This window comes from Trachypithecus francoisi, unplaced genomic scaffold (assembly GCF_009764315.1).
Source record: "Trachypithecus francoisi isolate TF-2019V2 unplaced genomic scaffold, Tfra_2.0 Lachesis_group15, whole genome shotgun sequence".
Lineage (NCBI taxonomy): Eukaryota > Metazoa > Chordata > Mammalia > Primates > Cercopithecidae > Trachypithecus > Trachypithecus francoisi.
In genome coordinates, this window is record NW_022681460.1 from 66,488,869 (window position 1) to 66,497,769 (window position 8,901).

Consider the following 8,901-nt stretch of genomic DNA (forward strand, 5'->3'; position numbering starts at 1 on the left):
GCTGGTCTCGAACTCCTGACCTCAGGTGATCCTTTTGGAGGCCTTGGCCTCCCAATGTGCTGGGATTACAGGCGTGAGCCACCGCGCCTGACCCCTTTGTGCTTTATGTTTAAACGATTTTGGGATGGGGCTAACCTAGCCTTTACTCCGAGGCAGCCCTGTTTCTAAGGCCTGGCCCTCCTGGAATATCTACTAAATGCCTCATGTATTCAGTGAGGTCCTTCTACTTTGTCTCATGAGAAATGGAACTATTGCCAAGCCTGTGTGAACTCTGGGAATTGTCAGTGTACAGTTCTCTGGTGATTGTTCTTTCTGCAGAAGTTGTTTTTGCCTGGCCTTATGAGTTTTCACCTCATACACGCGCAGACTGGCATTCAGCTAAAGACTCCAAAGGATTCCCATGCAGGTTTCTGGAGCTCTTTCTCTGCATGACTCCCTCCTTGCAGCTATTCCCCCTCAGAGCTGCCTTGGACTCCCTAACCTTGCATCTTTGTCTCCTCAACTCAGCAAGATTCCAGGGCTCTGTTTCCATTCCACAATCTTGCACTAAAGTCCAGAAATTTCCTCCAGGCAGAAAGCCTTGTCAGTCAGTGGTGGGGCCCACTTCGCCTGTTTTCTGTTTTTCAGGAAGAACAGTCCTGCACTGCTTGTGGTACCACTTCTGAAAATTCTTGTTTCCTATATTTTGTCCAGTTTACTAGTTGTTTATGACCGAAGGATAGTTCTAGATTCTCCCAGTGGAGCTTTTATATTTTTATTTTTAAATTATATGTTAAACTAAACATTGTTAGGGTTTTGAATTCACTTTGTGATTAAGTTTTTTGTTATGATATGAATTTGATTTCTATAGCAAGGCCTTCACTGCATTGAACAAAAATAAGGTCATTGACATTTTATGGTTAAAAACCTACAAGCATTTAGATGTAATTCAGTGGTTACCAATATCTTCAGATATAATACATTATACTCCTTGATAGGAACAGCGGTTTCAGCATTAATATGGAAGAAGCATTTTGCCTAATACTACAGCAATAAATCCAAACCCTACAGAACAGAAAACGGGGTAGATTTTAGTCATAATTAGAAATAAAACTGTGCACATATCAGACACCGCTTAAGGAAGTTGCTATTTCTGTTCCTTTTCTATTTTTTCTGCTTCCACATACCTGGTTTGCTTGCTTTAAATGAGCTATATGCATGGATAGTCTTCACCAAAGGATCGAGGTAGACTATGTCCCAACCATGAATAATTGCTCATGTACCCAGTGCCTAAAAATAAACCATGGTGTAGTAAAAGAAATCAAGCAGTGAGACTACGTAGGGATAAATGTCAAGACCGCCTTGAGTCCACAGTCCCGTCTGAGCAGGAGGGGTCTGTCAGCTCCTACCAGTGCTTATAGGGGTCCTGCTTTAGAATACCTGGATTGACCCCTCCAGAGAGGTATCTTCAGGGATGTAGAAAGTCACCTGGCCACAAGCTTTTAGAACTACAAGGGATTTTATAAACAGTGTCCTCATTTATTTATTGTAGAGTTAATGAGTTTTTGGTGCCTGGGAGGCCGCTGCTACAGCTGTTGCTTTCTGGCCAGAAGGGAAAGTATGTTCCTGGTACGTTCTCAACCCAGGATGCATTTTTCATACAAATCATTCCCAAATGAGGGCGAGGTAAGTTGCAAACAAGTCATCCTACTCCAGTCTGTATATATTAGGAGCTAAATTGGCTTTGGGGCTAGATGAGGAACTTAGTTTCTGATACAATGTGAGTTTCAAACGTTAGGGGGTCCTTGCTGATCCCATACGCATTAGAGGAGTCTCTTCAGGTTTGAGGTTGCAGGATGCAGAGGGAAACCAAAGTCAGAGGCAAGCAGAAACCATCAAGGCCTGAAAACATTCGCTAATGATCTGACCACTGGGGAAATTAGTCCTTAGACAAACAACCCTTCCAGCTTAATGCTGGAGTATTTCTCAACTCATCATGTCAAGGCATTTTGTAGCCTCTCTCTTGCTGATAGTCTGATGTTGTCAACATTCAACAATAAAGTACAAATTCATGAGAGTCAGGAATTCATAAAATCCATCAAAGCAGTGTTGGAGAATTGTTGGAATTACACTCAAAGTGTTGACAAATGAGAATTCGGCAGAGTTAACCTGATGAACAACGGAAGGAGAGAAATTTAGGAAAGGTATGGCAGGACATAACCACAGGCAGAAAATAATTTGGCCACCAAAGGATTAAGGAACACAGTGGGAAAATTAATAATTTCCTAGAATTTTTTTTCTAATTACTTTTTTTTTTTTTTTTTTTGAGATGGAGTCTTGTTCTGTTGCCCCGGTTGGAGTGCAGTGGTGTGCTCTCAGCTCACTGCAACCTCTGCCTCCTGGGTTCAAGCGATTCTCTTGCCTCAGCCTCTTGAGTAGCTGGGACTACAGGCACGCACCACCATGCCCAGCTATTTCTTTTGTATTTTTGGTAAAAACAGGGTTTTACCATGTTGGCCAGGCTGGTCTTGAACTTCTGGCCTCAGGTGACCCATCCTCCTCAGCCTCCTTTCTTTATGACCCTACTGCAAAAGCCAAACATAAACGTCAAGTAAACTATGTCATTTTAGGCTACCATGCAATTTATTTAAAATATAATAATGCCCTCCGCAGCAAAAGCCTCCACGCAATTAGTCTCTTCAAAAGTTAAGGCATAATTACATTTTAGCCTATATTTGGTTGAATGTAATATAAATTTATCTTTTAGAAGTTTTAGTTTTAAGTTTTTATCAAAATGTTTCTATGCTTAGTGTGAAATTTTGAGAGGTTTTACTTTAATTGACATTTATTTATGTATTGACTAGTAAAAATTGCATATATATGGCATATAACATCATGTTTTGATATTTGTATACATTGTGAAATGGCTAAGTCAATTTATTTTAACATATGTCGTTTCACAAATTTACTCTGTTTTGGTGGTAAGAACACATAAAAAAATGACTCTCTAAGTAATTTTCAAGTATGCAGTACATTGTTATTATACTTTGAGCATTAACTAGTTGTGTTGCTGTATCTTTTTACAAAGGAAATTTGGTATTACAGTCCTTTGCTAAATTGAGAACCAAAAGCAAATGCCCTCAGGGCACTTTTCTAGTAGGAGATTTTGGGATGAATATTTATCTGGAGATTTCCAGGAATGCAAATGACCCACAAGAAACTAGCCACATTGAGGGACACTAGCTATTTCCCATTGCTCTGACCCAGTAGCACTTTCTGGCTTTTTTTTATGGCAAGAAAAGAAGGACCCTGCAAATCCTAGAAAATGGAAGGTCTTCCTGCTCCAGCCTGTGTTCTACAGCCTCATCTCCCACTTCTCACCCTCCCTGCCTCACCTCCTCCACTCTGTCTCCCTTTCCTTAGACAGATCACTCTCTCTCCTGGCCCTAAGGATTTCTGGTAGCAACAACCATCATCCTGGTAATTGCTGGGGTATATTGTTCAGCTTTAGATACTGACAATCAGATATGATTACTCATGCTACCATCTTGGGGTACAAATATAGTCACATATCTTTTATTTCATTTCTCCAGAGACATGCTGAGCTACCTACCATTTCCCTCCTTTAGCAGGAAATGTGTATTTTTTGCTCTTCTCTTCCCTATTCTCACTCCCACAATTACTTAAGCATTCTGGAGACCTTTTCTGTCCAAGGAGGTCAGTCTTGTCTCCAAATGCTGGTAGGTAAAGACCTGGGAGTCTGATTAGTCTGCTAGAGGCCCCCAGTTTATGGATACCAGGACTCATTTTTGGCCCTTTAGTGAAATCACTGTGAAAATGGCCCTGTGTGGGCCAATGTGTCTTTGTTCAATGTTTTACAGATACTCTTTCTCATCTAGATCTGCCAGGTCTTGGCACCATTGGCACAGATTTTTTTTTTTTAAAGTTTATGCTCACACACCCAACCAAATGATCCCAGAGCATAATCTCTGTGTGAGAAGGGCTGTGTCTGGAGGAGTTTGCAGCCTCTGTCACACACTGTGCCAGAATGCCATCTCTTTCCCCTCCACCTCCTTCCTCCATCTAGTTGGTGCTGGAGTTGAGACTGGACCATCAGTCCAAACTCCTCATCCCTTCATGATAGTGTCCCCTTTGGGACCCTAGGTTTCCTCTTCCACCAACAGACCTCAGTAAAGACCCTTCTAACTTATTAGATAACTTCCCAATAAAATAGAACCTTCAAAAGGAAAAGCTGCCTGGGAAGCTTTTGTAAATTTGCCTGCCTGCGTTATCAGTGAACAGATCTGCATCCCCAACATGTTTTAGTAAAGTACAGTTTCACACACCACAGTAAGATCTGGTACTGCTTCCCTGGAGCCCTGGTGCCGGCCCACCTCACTCGTGCCTAACCAAGAACACTACGAGCAGGCCACTCAAATGACTGCTCCTTGAGCTCCCAGAAAGTTCTCCAACCTGTCAAACTCCCCCACACTACTAGGGGACCATGAGAGTCTCTTGCTAAAAAATGCCAGCATCATTATGCATCCTGCTACCTTTTTTTTTTTTTTTTTTTTTTTGCTTTTGAACCCAACTCAGTACCTGGCACATAATAGGCATTTGGGGGAATACTTGGCCAGGCATAGTGGCTCACACCTGTAATCTCAGCACTTTGGGAGGCCGAGGCGGGCGGATGATGAGATCAGGAGATTGACACCATCCTGGCTAACATGGTGAAACCCCGTCTCTACTAAAAAATAAAAAAAATAAAAAATAAAAAATTAGCCGGGCATGGTGGCAGGCACCTGCAGTCCCAGCTACTCAGGAGGGGGAGGCAGGAGAATGGTGTGAACCTGGGTGGCAGAGCTTGCAGTGAGCCTAGATCACGCCACGGCATTCCTGGGCGACAGAACAAGACTCCATCTCAAAAAATAAATAAATAAATAAATAAATAAATAAATAAATAAAATAAAAATAGCAAAGACCCGACTGGATGGAGAATTCTGCCCACGGCTCACAGGGAAAAACAGGAGGGAGGAAGGAGCGTAGAGAGGCGGTGAGGGTTGGTGTGCCACAGGTAAATATAAGTGTTGGGAGTGGTTAATGTTGATTTCACAGATGAATTAAAACATTTGATAACCCTGCAAATAGACTCCTATGTGTTTATGTAAATGGCACACTTAGCTTGTAGTTATAAGGTGCTAAAATAACCTGCATGTAAAGGAAAGACTCCATCAGTCAAATGGTTGTTTTGCCTATGTGAAAGTCAAACAAGCAACTGGACTGATTTTTTTTCTCCTCTGAATTGACCCTTTGTTAAATGACCCAACACTGTAGTGCAAACTGCCAAGTGAAGGCAGCGCTGGCTGTTTTACTGATTACAGCCTTCCTCGGTTCCTGTGTGAAAAACGAAGCAAGGTAAATTTGCTAAACCATGATGCTGGCTCAATAAACATTTGTTATTGATTGGGATTGTAATCATTGAGGTTTTCAGGTAAGTATTTATTCTTCCAGGGCATTATATAAGTGATTAAAGGGAGAAATGAGTAGAATAAATATGAACAGTAGGTTCCGTTTTTATCATTTTATGATCTAACTTAAGGATAATCTTTTATTTTTATTGTAGTAAAGACAGGCACATTTATGTATCTGTAAATATGCACTACTTAAAGAGCCTGTGATAGGCTGAACAATGGCCTCCCAAAGATGTCTAATCCCAGGCACTTGTGATATGCTACTAGATTGGTACAAAAGTAATTGTGGGTTTTGCAATGAAAAGTAATGGCAAAACCCACAACTACTTTTGCACCAACCTAATACTTTATATGGCAAAGGGATCTCTGCAGGCATGATTAAATTAAGGATTTTTGAGACAAGGAGATTATCCTAGATTATCCAGGTGAACCCAGTGTAATCACAAAGGTCCTTTAAATGTGGAGGAGTGTGGAAGAAGGCCAATCAATCAGGGAGAGACGGGAAGATGCAGCAACACTGCCAGCTCTGAAGATGGAAGAAGGGGCCATGAGCCAAGGAATGCAGGAAGCCTCCACAAGCTGGAAAAGGTAAAAACATGGCTACTTCCCTAGGACCTCCAAAAGGAGGCAGCCCTGACAACACCTTGTGTGATGGTTAATACTGGGTGTCAACTTGATTGGATTGAAGGATACAAAGTACTGATCATGGGTGTGTCTGTGAGGGTGTTGCCAAAGGAGATTAACATCTGAGTCAGTGGGCTGGGAAAGGCAGACCCACCCTTAATCTGGGTGGGTACAATCTAATGAGCTGCCAGCTCAGCTAGAATATAAGCAGGCAGGAAAATTTGAAAACACTGGCCTAGTCTCCCAGCCTACATCTTTCTCCCGTGCTGGATGCTTCCTGCCCTTGAACATCGGACTCCAAGTTCTTCAGTTTTGGAACTCAGACTGGCTCTTCTTGCTCCCTAGCCTGCAGAGAGCCTACTGTGGGACCTTGTGATCATGTGAGTTAATACTTAATAAATTCATATATATATATATATTCCATTAGTTCTGTCCCTCTAGAGAACTCTGACTAATACACCTTGACTGTAGGACTTGTTTTGTGCTTCTGGCTTCCAGAACTGTAAGATAATGAATTTGTGCTTTTTGTGGCCACTGTGTTGGTAATTTTCTACAGTAACAATAGGAGACTTGTACAGATGCAAAGGCAACTCACATTTATGTCCTGCTCAAAGCAGGAGACTATCCTGGATTATCCGGGGACCCCAATGTAATCACAGGGTCCTTATAAGAGGGACGCAAGAGGGTCAGAGTCAGAGGAAATGTGACAACAGCAGCAGGGGGTAAAGTCAGAGAGAAAGATCTGAAGATCCCACTTTGCTGGCTTTGAAGATGGAGGAAAAGATGCAGGGAATGTCGGCAACCTCTATAAATGGAAAAGGCAGGGAAATAATATTTTTCCTAGAAACTGCACAATACAACCTGTGGACACCTTGATTCTATGCTTTCTGACCTCCAGAACAGTAAGATAATACATTTTTATTGTTCTAAGCCATTTAGTTTGTGATAATTTGTTATAGCAACAATAGGAAACAGATCTATTAATTGTTGAGCAGAGAATTCTCTAAATTTGCTTGATAAATATATTCAAATATGAATATGGTTCATTTTAACATTAAAATATTGTTAAAAACCAACCCAAGCTTATTCCATTACAATCCTCCTACAAAAATATTGTTAATATTTGTATCTTTCTTAGTTTGGATGATTGGTTTTTAGCTGATGAAGAGTTCAATAACATGTGGAAGTGGCAGCTCTGCTGTCCTTTTGGTGTTGACTTGATGTTGCATTATTCGTTGTCTTGTCTTTTCAAGTTGCTTGTCTATTTTGAGGTGGTTTATTTGGTTAAACTCAGGTACTATGATTCATAAATCTACCTAACCAGATACAGGAAAGGCACAAAACATCAGAGTATGCTGGCAAGGAGAGCAGGGGCGACTCTCAAACCTTCCTTTGGGACACTGCTGGAGGTCCCCTGGCCTGGGTGACAGGATGGGGACAGAGAATGACAGGGTAGTACAAATTTGTTATCCCTGCCATACAAAAGGCATTTAAAAAAATTCTGGCCTCTCAAAATTGACCTACAGCAATCTGGAGAAAAGAACTTGCTTCTGATGTAATATTTTAGAGTAGTCTCTAAAGAGCTTTTCCGTGTTTGAAAATTCTCATATGGGAACATTTATCAGAACCAGTCCAAGGTGCTGTCAGAATCTCCATTTCAGCGTGCATGAAAGGGAAGAAATTGTGAACAGGTAAAAGCTGGTTAGGCAAATACTGTTTAAGTGCCTAGTAAGAGCATTGGAAAGTGGGGCTCCTTTCCACGGAGTGATGAAATCTAAGAAAGAGGTGCAAAATGTTATAAAACCAAATCACTGATTAGTAACTTCAGAGGGATGGCCTTTGCAGAGGGGTTCTTTACCAAGTCTGAATGCACAAAGGACATGACTATCAGAGCACCTTTCAGCAAAGTGAGGACTTTGAGGAGGCTCAGAGACAGAATCTGAGATGTTGTTTGTATGAGGTTCCAGGCTTTTCCATGGGCTGCAGTCTTTGTTGCCTTCCTTTCCATGGTGTAGGTTCAATGTCCTACCCTCCAACTGAGCAATCTGTCAGGCCAACTTCCACAGCTCCCTTAGGACTCAGTTTACTTTTTCCTTCCATAGAGTCTACTCTGCAAACTTCAGCACCCAAAGAGAAGTCCCTCGTAGCTGCAAAGACAGCATTTGCATTTGCTCTATTATAATACATTTGTTAGATAGACATACCCATCACCTTACCCAGATGGTGACCTGCTGAAGGGGAAGGACTGCATCTTTTCAACCTTGCAATCTCTGTGCTTAGTATAAGGCATAGCTCATTATAGGCATTCACGAAATCTTGGTTGAATAAATCAACCATAAGCAGTCTTTTTATAGCAAAGGCTTCTCCCTGCCTCACCTCATCTCCTTCCTTTCCTCCTTCTTCTTCTTTGATTGTAGTCAGTATTCACTCACTGGACATCCTGGAACTTCAGTGATCACTGGTAGAGGAAGGGGCAAAAAATTCAAATGGAGAGTTATTGCATTGGAACCTCTACCTTCTCTTTTCCTCCTCCCTCTCCTGCCCCAGGCAGGCAGAGAGCGTCTTCACAAGACTCCTACATGCAGAGTCTCCAGCTATAGCTCTCGTTCACATCCATCCTCTTTGGCCAAATCCCAGAGTTCTGGGATTCTTCTGGATTCACTCTCTAAAAATACCTAAGTCCCCATGCTAGTTTCCTAGGAATGTTGTAAGAAATTACCAAAAGCTGGGTGGCTTAAAACAACATATCTTTATTCTTTCCTGCCAGAAGTCTGAAATCAAGGTGTCATCAGGCCCATGCTCTCTCTGAAGGGTCTAGGGGAGAAAC